Below are 14,021 nucleotides of genomic sequence, written 5' to 3' on the forward strand. Positions count from 1 at the left end.
CCAACTTCAGCCCAGGAGCAGGAAAAGGGACGGGAAATCCAGTGGGGCTGGGGGAGGTTCGTCCTCCACCCCCTACCCAGCCCCAAATGGAGTAAGGAGGCCTGGAGTGTATACAGCAGGCGCTCAGTAGCCAGAACCTCAGGCCATTATAAAATTCATCCTCAGAAGGAGACCCCAAGAAAATGCCCTCTGTGGACCCTGGATCTTCTTCTGTCCTTAGAAACACTTTCTTGCAAGAGGCCACTTCCCCGTCACGGCCTCTGGGCTCTGGGCCACGGCTGCCCCCTGCCTGCTGCCTGCAGCCTGCCAGGCCCTCGCCAGGGTGTGGCAGCCGTGCGAATCAGTCACCCTGGGAAGAGCTCGCCCTTGTCCTGGCAAAGGCTCCTGGCCCTGGCCACGACCTCTGTGCCCGAGGGTGACTGTCTCTGCTGCTGGTGATAAAGACCCAGCTCCCAGCGCCCCGTGGGGCGTTCACAGGCACGTCCCACACTCACCCCAGAGGTTCCCCACCTGGGCCAGCCCCAGGGGCTCCCAGAGGTGACCTGCTCCTCAGCGCACACTGGTGGTGCATTCACACCGATAAGCCACCCGCCCTGGTGTCCTGACTCGGCTGAGCTTTGGGGGAGCCCGCCTGTGACACCTCTTTCCTGGAAGCTCTGACTCACAGGGATGGACGGGCTCGGAACGCGGGTCTCCCCAGGCACCCCCCACCAAGCAGGGTCTGCAGGCCACGCACCAAAAGGACACCGAGCTGTCTCCACCTCTGCAGCTTAAAAAGCAGCTCTTCCACCAGTTTACCCAAAAGGCTGATGGACCTACTGTGTGCTTGACCTCATCTTTGATGATGAAGGTCCCTATTTAGGTGGCATTTATGGAGTGGGGGGGACTCAGGCAAAGGATATGCCAAGGCACCAAGATAAAAGTGGCCTCAGGTGACCAGGGAGGCAAGGGGACCAAGTCTGTGATGAGTCAAGCTGGGGCCCTTCACTTTAGGTGATCCTGGAAGGCTTCCTGGGGGAAGTGACCTTTCCGCCATATGACCTAGAAGACTGGAGGGAGCTGGCCAAGGGAAAATCATGAGGTCAGGAAGAAAAGGTTGCCAGGTGCAGTGGCCCACGCCTGTCATCCCAGCAGCTGGGGAGGCTGAGGCAGGAGGATCTCGAGTTCAAAGCCAGCCTCAGCAACAGCGAGGCCCTGGGCAGCTCAGAGAGGCCCTATCTCTAAATAAAACACAGAACAGGGCTGGGGACAGGGCTCAGGGGTAGAGTGCCCCTGAGTTCAATCCCCAATATTCCCTAAAAAGAGAGGCAGAAAAGAGCATGAACATGCAGGGAGCAGAAATATCTGTATGTCCCTGGAGTGGAAAGTGGCAGGGCTGCGACTGGAGAGTGGGCAGCTCAGGGGGTGCATGGGGCGCTCCCCCTCCCCGTGGCAGGAGAGGGTGGAGCTGCTGTCCACCTGCCAGGGGCCTCCCGCAGCCGCTCTCTTCCCGGGCGGGCGGGCATGTCCCCTGTGGACCTGCTCAGGCCTGGCCCCGCACCAGGTGAGAACTGCTGGCCGGGGCAGGTGGAGGAGGGGCGTTGTGCCGGAGCTCAGCTAGGGTCCACCGACGCCCACAAATCCAAGGCCTGCTCTTGAGCTGGGAGGTTTCCTGACTGTCTGAGCCTTGGTCTCCTCCCCTGTCGAGTGGGTTAGAATCCCACTGTTTTGCAAAGGAGTTGAGACAGGTGCTGACGAGGCACATGGAAAGAGCTTGCCATTGTTTATAGACAGACCCAATTTTTCTTGATGTCCTACGATATGCCAGGTCCTGTACTAGGAACCAGGGACGTGGCTGTGACCAAGCCAGGCCCAGCAGGGGAAGACGTCCGAAGCTTACAGACGACAGCGGTGACAGAGCTTTAAAAGCACGCAGTAGGTGTGTTCCCTCCATCCAAGACTGACCCCCTTCCCCAGGAAAAGCCCAGCGCCTACACACCCCACCAAGCTAAGGCTCCTTAGGGTTAGGGTCTCATGGGGACACAGGCAAAAGAAGCCAGCTCTCGAGGGGCCACCGGACACCAAGAGGGCAGGCGCCCCGGCCCCCCCTCCCCCACAGGCAACATCCCCACACCCCAGACAGTATCCCCAACGCTGCCCTGGGACACGGCCAGCTCTGCCCCGGGTGGGACAGGCAGGAATCATGTCCTGCAGCTCTGAGAGGGAGGGGCCACCAGGCCGGCCCTGACCAGGACGGGGCAGAAGGACATGGGGACCAGGGGAGCCTGGGAAACCTCCCTCCACCACTACCAGGCTGTAGAGTGGACTCTGCCAGCAGCTCGTCCCCTCCCTTCCTCACCGTCACTGTCACCGTCACTGGGGCTGCAGGGTGGCTGCTCCTCAACACTCTGGAGAAAGGAGGAGCTGGGGCCTGTCTGCGGCCACACATCCTGTCACATTCCAGAGCCCCAAGGGGCTTAAGCTCTTGGCAGGACAAGCAGGAAAGAAGCCAGTGACCCCCAGGAGGAGGGCGGGTCCTCCAAAGAGGCCTGAGGGCATCCAGTGACTGGGGTCCAGGGGAGCCTCTGGCCTGGCTGTGACCTTGGCCCAGGGACCCCATCCCCTGGCTACGGGGCGCCCCGGACCTTCCCACAGACGAGGAGGGGAGGTGGGCACCAGCCTGCGGCAGGAGTCCAGGGTCAGCTTGTGGAAGCTGCCACCTGCAGGCGGGTCCCCGGGGCGGGCACCTGCAGGGATGAGCAAGGCTGGGTGGCTTTCTCCTGCTGGACACTCCAGGTGGCCTGCTCACCCTGGGCGGGTCTGGAGCAGCCCAGCAGCTGGCCGTGTGAACACACAGGACACATGCATGTGCAAGGGGTGCTGGGGTGAGTGGGCGCCATGAATGTGTTTCCGGGTGTCCATGTGGGTGGGGACTGTGGTGTGTCTGGGTGCCGAGCTGTGTACAGGACATGCCTAGGGACAGTAGAGGGTGACAGCGTGGACACTCCCTGGACGGCAGGGCAGGCAAGGCTGGGCATGGCATGGGGGTTGGCCGGATCGTGCGCCCTGGTCACAGGGAGCATGAGAGGTTGTCTGTGCGCAGAGAGGCCTGCACTATGGCTGGGTGGGGAGAGGCGGGGGTTAAAGGCTCAGACAGGACCAGCCAGCCTGGGTTTCTATCCAGGCCAGTTCCTCACCTGGAACCTGCAGGTAACAGCACTTCAGGGGTTCTGCTCAGCAGTGCTTGCACAGAACCCAGCACATAGTACATGCTCAGTAAAGAGCATCTCCCTGTTACCATGGTGGCAACAGTATCGGCAGGTCTCCATGGCAACCACTGGCATTGTACAGATCCACGCGTATGTGGAATGTCCACGAAGGAACTGGAGGGGGTGTCTGGTGTTCCGAGACATCTTTGCCTCCTATCTGGGGGGAGGGGGGCTAAAATCTTATTCTGCGTGGGAATCATAAACTTATCCAGACTCCAGTCAACCAGTGAGAAGGCAGAGGAAGCTGAGCCTGGTTTTTATAACCCAAGAATGAACTTCACAAGGCATGAAACTAACACTCATTGTCCCCTCCAGAGGCCCTGAGCTGCACACCGAGGTTTGACAATGAACAGAGAGGGTAGGCAGGCAGCTAAAACCCCTGCCCCCATGTAGCTCACAGTCTTGGGTTGGGGAGATAGGCAGACCTCAAAAAGCAACCCGAGAAAGGTTTGAAAATAAACTGTGATAAGGGTAAAAGGATCATGTTAAGAAGAGTCAATGGTGGAACAGAGAAGGAACAGTGTATACAAAGGTCCTGAGGCCCTGGGCTTTGGGAGGAACAGAAAGGAGTGAGTAACCTCAGGGCAGTAAGCTGGGGACCCCAGGTACACAGGGCTGGAGACATGGACCAACATGTGAAATAATCTAAATGTCCTAAGAGTAGGGATCTCTTAAACAGACTATAAGGGTCTGCTTTGGGGCCATTTTCTGCAACTGTTTCCACACCCTGATGAACTCAAGTTTACCCAGCTGATGGCTGGGTGCTCGGTGAAAAGAAGCTGCCTTCGCCTGGGTTTTGCAAAAGCAAAACAACAAGAACTGGCACCATTCACCTTGAGGAAATACAAGGGCTTCCCCAAGACACAAAGCTCCCTGCCGACCTTCACAGTGTTCCTCCTTCCCGGGGTGGTGGGCTCCGGGGAGGCCCTTGTTCTTCTTGCTGTTTGGTGAACATAATGTTCCATCAGGAAAGAAACGTTTAAGAGAGAGACAGAAAACCCCCTGCATCTTCTGCCCTGACCCCAAAACACCAGTGAGGTCTGTGCAGCGGGGTTTTGAGGACAGCCTTTTTCTGTTCAAATCTCAAATAAACAAGAGCCCCTTTGGCAGAGGGCCCGCCCCCCAGCACCAACCCTGCAGCTATGACAATAGGCGTGTCCTCCAGGGGAGAGGCGGGAGGGGGCTCTGGAGCTCCTGCTACGCCTCGGAACTCGCCCAAATAGTTTCTTCCCCACCCAGGGACCCTCCCTTTCCTGTGGCTGGGGTCACCCTCCTCCCACACTGCTGCCTTGGGCTAAGGCTCCCCACCCCCACCCCAGTCCTGGCCAGCACTGAAGTCCAGAATCTTCCACCCAGAAGACCTCGCAGCCCAGCTCCCGGGTTACAACAGCCTGAGCTCCCAGAGCAGGAGGCGGAGCAAGGTCCACACGGAACCTCAGCCGGACGGGTCACTCCCAAACTATGGATTAATTAAGCACCTTCTGTATGCCCGGCACTTATAGGGCACAGGACGTCACCACAGTGCCCACTGGTCTGCCTAAGGAGGGTCAGATCTGGGCAGCAGAGCCACCACCGATGTGAGAGTGAAACCGTTCCAGAGGGGACTCTGGGACAGAGCAGGGTGGGGAGGCTCTCGGTGGAGGTCACATTGGAGCCTGTGAAGGTGCCAACTGCCAGGGAAAGGGATTTCCAGAAAGAAGGTCCAGGAGGCAGGGCCAAGGGGGCCGGGGCAGGTGGGGGGGATGGAATGAATGGGTGGAGGGGGGCAGCCCTGCAGGCGGGGTCTCTGCAGAAGGCGCGGGGACCCCCCCCCCCCGATGTGCGCCAGGATCACTATCTGGTCCTTACACGAGGACTGAGCCAACCCCTGCTCTGGCTGGAGCTCCCAGGGCGGGGCGCGGGGGGGTGCTCGTCCTCCATCCATGCCTGGTCCCTGGCTCCCCGGTAGAGCCAGGCCAGCGGCAGGTGCTCAAATAACAAGTGGGGGGAGGGTGACCACAAGGCCCCGCCCCCGCCGCGAGGCCACGCCCCCTGGCAGCGCGTCCGGCTGACCCGGTGCAGGTGGGTTCCCGGCGCGAGGAAGCCGCGCCAGTGGGAGCCACCGACGCCATCCCTCCCGAGGCCGAGTCCCTCCGGCGTCGCAGACCCCGGCCTGACATCCCCGGGCGGGCACCCGTCCAGCAGCCGGCCGGCCCTGACGTCCTGTGGGCTCACAAAGGGAGGACGTGATTCATCCCGCCGCGGAAGGAAGCCAGAGCCCGAGCCGGAGCCGACCACAGCTGCCTCCGGCCTCCTCCCGCCCCGAACACGGCGCAGCCAGGGCGGGCAGGGCCACAGCAGCCCCAGGAGCACCCCAGGAGCGCCTCTCCAGACACTGCTGGAGGAGTCCCCAAGGGAGGGCGGCTTCTGCTGTTAAGGAGCAACCGGCCTCCGCTCCCCTCCCTCCCTCTGTCAGTGGCTCAGAAGGCACAGGGACAAAGGAGCCACCAAAGGGGACTGCAGGAAGTGGGGCCTCTCCCTCCACTGGGACCTGCAGACCCGCAGACAGGCCCAGGCACGGCTCCCCGGCGGGCAGCCACTGCACCCCTGCCTGACAGGGACCTCAGTGACGTTTTAATCCCGGGTTGGGGACAACAGTTCACACTGAAAAGCCTTCTGTCCCAAGTACACATTCAAGACTGGAGCCGGACAGCAGCCCCAGGCTCTGGACGGTCCCCACCCCCTCATCCTGCCAACATCTCTGGCAACGCCGGGACCATGATTTTATCCAAACCCTCTAAAATGCTCAGGGCTGGGCAGGTCAGAGGTCAGAGCTCTGTGCCTGCTTTTCCTCCTTGGCAGCTCGTTCTGAACGGGGAACACCGCAGCTCATAGGTGCTAGTGGCTGGGACGCCCCCTTGCCGCACTCCTAAACCTTCTTTGAGCTGGGCAGATCATGGGTGTAGAACCCACGCTCTGTCCTGGGGCACTTCCACACTCCCAGCTGTCGGTGAGGGTGGACCTTCACCTCCGGGTGCCTTGAACATTCACACCACAGAAGGCACAGGCCGCAGCCTCGAGTCCCCTTCTACCTGGCTGTGTGATCCTGGGAAAACTGCTTACCTCTCTGGGCCTTCTTTCCTCCAGGGACAACAGTACTGCCCTGTCTACCTGGAAGGGGGTGGAGGGTCCAAACCCTGGAGGGATGTACTTGAGCTTGGGGACCTGAAAGCGAGAACTCCAGTAGTCACCACCATGCCCCACCCAGTCAGAATGACCTCTTTCCAAAAGGGAATCCGCTCAGCACCACACCCTGCTTAAGCCGCTCCCCATCCCAGGCTCTAAAATGAAACCCAACCCCTGGCCACCGCCCCTCAGCCCAGCCGCCTCGGCCCCTCCAGGCCCCTCTGCGCATGCTCCAGGCACCTGCCGCTCCCGGGCTCTGGAGGACGCGCCTCCACCCCGCACCCCCTTTCCGCCTGGCTCTTATGGTCCATCCTCCGGCTTCTGGGCCCGATTCCTGTCCCCCGGATTAGAAACAGGCTCACTGCAGGTGGGATTACTTGGACCTGAATGAGGACATCCTGGCCTCCGGCGCACCTTCATCCAATGACTAGAGAAGGAGCAGACAGACAGACAGCTACACGCCAAGAAACTCCAGGCCCTGCCAGAAGCCACGGGATCCTCTCCAGCCTCGGGGACAGTGTGGCCCTGCAGACACACTGTCCCCTGCGGACACCCTGGCTCTCTGACCCGAGGAGGAAGCATTTCTGCTTGGGGGGGGGGGGGGGGCTGGACAGACCTGCAGCTAGAGTCCATCTGGTGGACCTGCTTCAAAGGCCTGCTGGGCCGGCCGGGGCTCGGTGGTGGAGGCTGGCCTAGCGTGTGGGAGGCCCTGGGCTCCGTCCTCACAAAAAATCAACAAAATAAAGGTATTGTGACCATCTATAACATATATATATATATATATATATATATATATAGCTGCTGGGATGACAGACGTGGGCCACTGTGCCTGGCCTAACTAATAAAGATATTTTTTTAAAACATGCTGCTGTCCTTCCTCAGTGCAATGTCAGCTTCTGCCTCCTGCCCGTCAACCCCAAGCTAGACGAGGACTTAGCCTTGGGTTCCCTGCAGCAACCAGCATACAGCCCGGCCCACAGCAGGTGTCAAGGAGTATTTTCAGAGAGGTCAAGGGACTCACCCAAGGTCACACAGCACATAGAAGCAGGCAAGGGACCAATACTCAGATCACTGGCTTCTACACCAGTGCCCCAAAGAGTCAAGGTGCGGACAGCCACCCTGTGAGGACTTGGGCCTTGCAGTGAGACCTTCTGCTTCCTGCTCTCGACTCCCTGGCCTGTGCCCAGCCAAGAGTCCAACCTTGGCAGGGGCCCGTCCCAGCTCAATGACCCTGTAGACAAAAGGCTGATTCTCCGGAGGTTCTGGGGCTCTGGAGGGCAAGGGATGCCCTGGAGTCCGGTTACCCAACACCCACAAGGCAGATGCCAGCAAGTGGCCTGGACCTGAAGAAACCGTCCCTTCTCCCACGGGGCCCCTCTCTGCCCCTGTCTCCCCGGCTCAGTGCTCAGGCCTGGGGGCTCAGGTCCTCGGGCTGGACGTAAAGAACCACTGTAAAGAAGCTCCAGCCAGGGGGCCACCACCCTGCCTGCTGGCCTCTGTGACACTTCTGCCACTCTGCTGCAGCTTGGGAACAGAGGCAGGGCCAGGCCCCTTGGGCTCCAGCTCCCAGCCAAGGGCATTTTCTTGGTGGGAACCTGGGGCCACCGTTTGCTTCCCTGTTTGTATTTTTAAAGCCACCTCCTGGTGACAGCCAGCCTGGGGGGTGCTTTCCAGCTCTCAGGGTGAATCATTGCTCAGAAGGGACACAACAGGCTCTGCACCGCCCCTCCATCGGTCAGTCACTCTAGAGACAGTGTCCCTCCCCAGCAGATCCAGTCGGTAATGGGACTTCAGCAGGTGCCCAGAGACCCCCCAGGGATTTCTTCCCCAGGACAGATGCTCAGACCCCGTCCCAGGCCCAGGATCCTAGTCCCCGGATGGTGATCTCGGCACCTGCAGGTGGCAAAGCTCCCGGGGGACTCTTCCCAGCGTCCGGGGTTCTCTCCCTCTGGGTCCGCAGAGCATCCTGGGAGAATCTTAGATCCGGGTCTTAGGGTTTCTCCCAGAAGACAGCAGCCAGGCGCACCTGGCCAGTGACAAGTGGATCCTCTGCACTCCCTCGGCCATGTCCACTGGCTGCAGGGAGCCTGGTCAGCCTCGGGAGCACGTGCCCCGGGGAAGAACATGGAGTATTTCTGGGACACACATCTCACTGTGACAGACGTCCTTGCAGGAACCACCCTGGCCTGGCATCTCACCTCGTGTAAAGGCTGGCCAACAAAGGTCGCCCTTAAGTCTGCCCCAAACACAGGGACAGCCACACCCACGAGGAAGGTCACTATTTATAAAAAGAGAAAGAAAATAGCCAGGCACCGTGGGGCGCACCTGTCATCCCAGCTACTTGGGAGGCTGGGACGGAAGGATCACAAGTTCGAGGCTGGCTTCAGCAACTTAAGGAGAACTTGTCTCAAAAATAAAATTTAAAAAGGCCGGGGGTGTAGCTCACTGGGAGAGCGCCCTTCAGTTCAATCCCTAGTGCCTCAAAACAGAAAACAAAACAAAAACAAAACCAGAACACCATGTGTGGGTGAAGAGGTAGGGAAATGGGGACCCCGGTGCAGCCCGAGTAGGAATATAAATGAATACAACCCCGGGGGACCGCAGTATGAAGGTTTCTCAAAAGTCTAAAGATACAGCCCAGTTGTTCCACTTCAAGATATACCATTTTTTTTAATAAGCTGAAAGCGGGACTTGGACAGGTATTTTGTATACCCATGTTGAGAGCAGAGTTATTCACAATAATGAAATCAAAAAAACGACACAGTTTCCAAATGTGAAGTGTGCACGCTGGAATATTATTCAGCCCTAAAAAGGAAGGAAATTCTGCCCATGTTCACAACATGGGTGAACCTTTACAACATCATACCAAGTGACATAAGCCTGACTCAAAAGGACAAATACTGCCGGGCACGGTGGTGCACACTTGTCATCCCAGTGGCTAGGGAGGCTGAGGCAGGAGGACCACAAGTTCAAAGCCACCCTCAGCCACAGCAAGGCAATAAGAAGCTCAGTGAGGCCCTGTCTCTAAATAAAACACAAAATAGGGCTGGGGGTGGGGCTCAGTGGTCGAGGGCCCCTGAGTTCAATACTGCCCCCACAAAAAAGGGCAGATTCCAAATACTGTATGCGGCCACTTCTTGGGTGCCTAGAGCTGTCAAGCTCACAGACACAGAAGGTAGAGGGGTGCTGGGGCTGGGGAGGAGGGGACTGTCATGGGAGCAGGGTTTTATTTTCCTAAGGTAAACACAGAGTCCTGGAGGTGGACGGTGGTGAAGGCTGCGTGAGGACGTGAGTGTCCTCGACGTCACTGGCGGAGGCTAAGGAGTGGATCATCATGTGCGTATCTCACCACAAGTTAGCCACAGAAGGCGGGGCCCGGGCACAGGTCAACCCCAGCGCCACCTCGTACCAGCCAGGTAGCCTCCAGGTGGCCTTGCTTCTCTGAACCCTGTGACAGGGCCTGGGTGCCGGGTGAGCTCTGGTGCGCAGAGGCAGGCAGGGGCCAGGGGCGGTGGGTGTTCAGCATGTTACCTGCTGTGACCTGATGGTGGCCGCAATGGCTCCCCTCTGGGGCTCTGCTGTCTGGGGGGTCCCACAGGAAGAGGCTGAGGGCACGGGGTCTCTGGCCTGTGGGTCTGGGTGGTGCACTGGGGAGGCTGGGCGACTGGGCCCAGCGAGGACAGAGGAGATGCCCCGCCCTCAACTGGCCGAGGGGGTGCAGGCCGAGGCCCTGCCCTGAGTGGGACCCACCTGGATCCCACGGGAACCTGGAGGGGTGGCCCTTCCTCAAGGGACCAGAGATGGAGGGCCTCCAGCCGGCCTTCTTGGCCCTGCCTCCTGGGCTCCCCAGACCCAACCTAGGACCTGCCCTTCCCCCAGGGGGCAGTTGGGGACAGCAACCGGCCAAGCCCTGAGTCCTGCCAGGCCCAGCCCCCACCTCGAGCCTGGAAGGGCAGAAAATGGCCCAGTCCCTGGCCTTGGACAAACATTGTATCCAGCATCACGGGCCGGGAAGGGTCCCTGAGAGGTCACCATGTCCAGCCCTGCCTCCACTGTCCGCTGGGGTCCCTTTTACAAAGGCAGGGTCCCCTGATAAACACAGGTGCTGATCACGACAACGCCATCATTACCTTCACAGTGACCCCGACCCCTGAGCGCCCCCCGCGGCAGCTGGTCCGAGTCCCTCCCGCTGTGTAGACAGACGGGTCTCCAGTCCCACCAGAGTCGCGGGGGCAGAGCGGCGAAGCCAGGACCCGCGAGCCTTCTCGACGCAGGCGCCTCCTCGCTCTGCTGCGTATTGAGCACCTACTACACCCCGGCACCAAGGGGCCCGGCGCAGGCATCTCCTTTCCGTGATGCGGCCTGGAAGCGAGATCGACCTCTGAGCAGCTGTGGCCAGCCCACACCAGAGGGCCTGTGGGCAGGCTCCTGAGGACGGCGACGCCTCCAGCCTTCACACGTGTGGCCGTGACAGCCACCCGGGAGCGCTTCTCCTGTAAGCTCTGGGTGCCAGCTTGCGGGGTCAGGCCACCAGCCACTCTGTCCCCCGCCAGGGTGCTGGGCCCGGACATGGCCTTCGTCCCACCACGGGCCACTGGGCTCTCCCTGTCCCCCACGGGCAGGGCACCCAGGCCCGGCAGGCGGCTGGGGTGTTGAAGCTCCACTCGGGCGGCTCACGCCTGCTGGGAGGGTCACACAGCCTCCGACTACAGGGTCCCAGGCAGCGGGGAGCAGCCAGGGGCGGGAGCTGGAAATGAACCCAGAGGCTGGGTGTGGACACCTGCCCTGCCCAGCGCCCTGGCTGTGACCTTGAGCACAGCTGACATCTGCTCCAGAACTTGTTCCCTCCCAGAAGAGGAGACTTTCCAAACCAAAGGCCAAGCCTCCAGGTGGCTTGCTGGGACCCGTGGCCTGCCCCCGAGGCATCTGCTGGCCACAGGCAGGGACAGCCCAAGGGGAGCATCCTCCCCAGGGTCCCGCAGCAGCAGGGACCAGAGTCCTGGCTCAGGGCGGGGTGGGGGAGGACCGGCTGTCCGAGGCCCAGAGAGGGAGATGCACACACCGCTCAGGCCCAGCACTTCCCACGGGGCCCACAGAAGCCCAGGCTGAGTGGGGGGAGGGGGAGGGGGAGGGGGAGGGAGGCCCAGGCCCACCCTGGGCCAAGAAGCCACAGCTCAGTCCCCTGCTGGTGGGTCAGCAGCAGCACTGCCAAGGGCTAAGGGAGGCCAGGAAGCGAAACGAAATGCAAGGAGCAAAGCGCTCGTGTCTGACCGCCTCATCTTTGCTGTGTTCCCTGGGCAGAGTCACCACCCTCTCTGAGGCTCAGTTTTCTTGCCTGGAAAACAGGATCCGATATTGCGACCTGGTGGCTGAGCCCTCCGAAATGACAATGCTCCCCTATCACTGAGCTGCAAAACTGCAAACTCAGAGATCTCAGTCCAACCTGGGGATGGACGCAGGTCTGGGGAGAGCCCTGGGCAATGTCAATGCCAAAGCCTGTGGCAAAGTCATGGCTTTGAAAAAGTAGCGAGCGGATCCCAGGAGGCACTCACACCTGTCCTCGGGAGGCACAAAAATCTGCCCTGCTCACTTGTCGGGCAGAGATGTAAACCACATCCCCCAAAGTCACCACCACACCCAGAACAGCCCGTCTGTGGGTGGCCCACGAGTCTGCAGGATAAGGGACGGGGGCGCCCAGTGTGGGGTGGGAACCATGGCAAAGCCCGCACAAGTACGCTTTATGGGATGAATTCACGTGCACATCAGGCAGAGAACAAGCAGCACACTGAACGTACTTTCCAGTGTTTTCATATACGTTTTTAAAAATGAATCAAGGGGCCGCGGCGCAGCTCCGTGGTAGGGTGCTTGCCCACTACGTGCGAGACCCTGGGTTTGATCCCCAGCCCTGGGGATAAGTCAATAAATAAACAGAATAAAAATGAATCAAAATGTGGTATATCTACACAGGGGAGTAGAACGCAGGTATAAAAAAGGAAAGAAACACCAACTTCTACAACACACATGAGCCCTGAGGACATTCTGCTAAGTGGACGATGATGTCGGTCATCAAAGGCCTTTAGGTGACCTGACAAACAGACACGTCTACACAGATGGAAACCAGATTTGTGGTTGCCTAAGGCTGGGGAAGTGGGAGAAAAGTGAGCAGTGACAGCTGACAAGCATGGATTTCCCTCTGTGGTCACAGAGTGTTCTATCATCCCAGCGGCTTGGGAGGCTGAGGCAGGAGGACCGCAAGTTCAAAGCCAGCCTCAACATCTTAGTGAGGCCCTAAGCAGCTCAGTGAGACCCTGTCTCTAAATAAAATGCAAAACAGGGCTGAGGCTGGGGCTCAGTGTTGAGTGCCCCTGAGTTCAATCCCAAAAATAAAAATAAAAAAATAATAAATGTTTTAAAATTGATCGTGGCAGGGGCTGGGGCTGAGTGTTGGAGCGCTCGCCTAGCACACACGAGGCCCTGGGTTCGATCCTCAGCACCACAGAAACATAAAGATGCTGTGTCCATCTAAAACTAAAAAATAAATATTACAGAAAACTGATTGTGGCAATAGTCGCACCTGCCTATGGATGGGATAAAAGCCACTAAACTGTATATTTTAAAGGGCTTCATTGGGGGCATGGAGTCTCTCTCTCAATAAAGCTGTTACTTAAGAAGAGACGATTTCAAGACAAACATTCACTGAAAAGCAGTCCAAGTACAAAAATATGAAAAAGAAAAATTTCAAAATGACACAAGAATGACTGGGGTCTGGGATCGCTGAAGTCATGCCTTAGCTCTTGGTGGGTTCAGACCCCAGCCCCCCACCTCCGGGCTGAATGACTGTCTTCTAGTGGCATCCCCTCTCTGAACCTCAGTCTCTTCATCTAGAAAGTGGAACATGAACAGCGGCTACCTTGTGGAGTCACCGTGAGAACTGAGATAGCACAGTGCCTGACACGTGCAAGGGGGTCCATAAAGGGACACTGCTGCTGACACCGTCACCGCTTGGCAAGCAGGCTTGTGGAGGGGATGGGACTGGCCCTGGGTCCCGAGGCTGAGCAATGAAGGCTGGAAAACCTGAACTTGGGTCTTCAGTGCACACCAGTGCTGCTTCCCCTCCCCGCCCGCCCCCACTCCAACCCTGGCCACCAGGAGTCCAGCTGATACAGCCACACAAGGGACAATCAGCCTGGTACTGGGGGCCCAGCCGGTGACAGGGCCTCCTAGGGCCAGCCAAGCCCCCTCACACCAACCAGGGAAGGGCAGAGGGCGGTGGATGCCTCCGGTCATGACCAGGCCATCACTATTGGTCACCATCGTCACGGTCACCCAGGTTTTCTCTGGAACTCACTGGTCATCCATTCAGGAAACACTGAGCACACCTACTGTGTGCCAGGCACTGTAAGGGGACAGGCTGTGAGCAGAAGTCCCTGCCCTCTGGGACTTAGCGTGGCACGGGGGGACAGGCATGAAGGAAACACAGACTCCGCCATGACTGCAGGCTGGGGTCTGGGCTGGGGACAGCAGGGGCAGGGGGCGGGCTGTCCTCAACGCTGTGTCCGCCTCCTGCAGGACCGCTGTCCCCTCAGCCTCGTCTTCTACCTCGCAAGC

The 14,021-nt window shown here is 59.2% G+C and overlaps 1 protein-coding gene across 7 annotated transcripts in view; it reads right to left on the minus strand.

Moving 5' to 3' along the window:
* Positions 1-14,021, minus strand: part of Kiaa1671 (KIAA1671 ortholog) — a 149,128-nt gene that overhangs the window by 122,817 nt on the left and 12,290 nt on the right. For 2 of the 7 annotated variants that reach the window (XM_046427272.2, XM_046427271.2), the window contains exon 1: positions 6,351-6,504. The exons of 3 other annotated variants lie outside the window; for them this stretch is intronic. The gene's annotated coding sequence lies outside the window, so the exon portion shown is untranslated. Of the gene's footprint in view, positions 1-6,350; positions 6,507-14,021 lie in introns of those variants that run through there. 2 more of the 7 variants (XM_058573599.1, XM_046427275.2) reach the window with 2 other exon arrangements.

The sequence above is a fragment of the Marmota monax genome, unplaced genomic scaffold (assembly GCF_021218885.2).
Source record: "Marmota monax isolate L192 unplaced genomic scaffold, Marmota_monax_Labrador192_F-V1.1 WCK01_AAM20220418_F8-fsc00177, whole genome shotgun sequence".
Lineage (NCBI taxonomy): Eukaryota > Metazoa > Chordata > Mammalia > Rodentia > Sciuridae > Marmota > Marmota monax.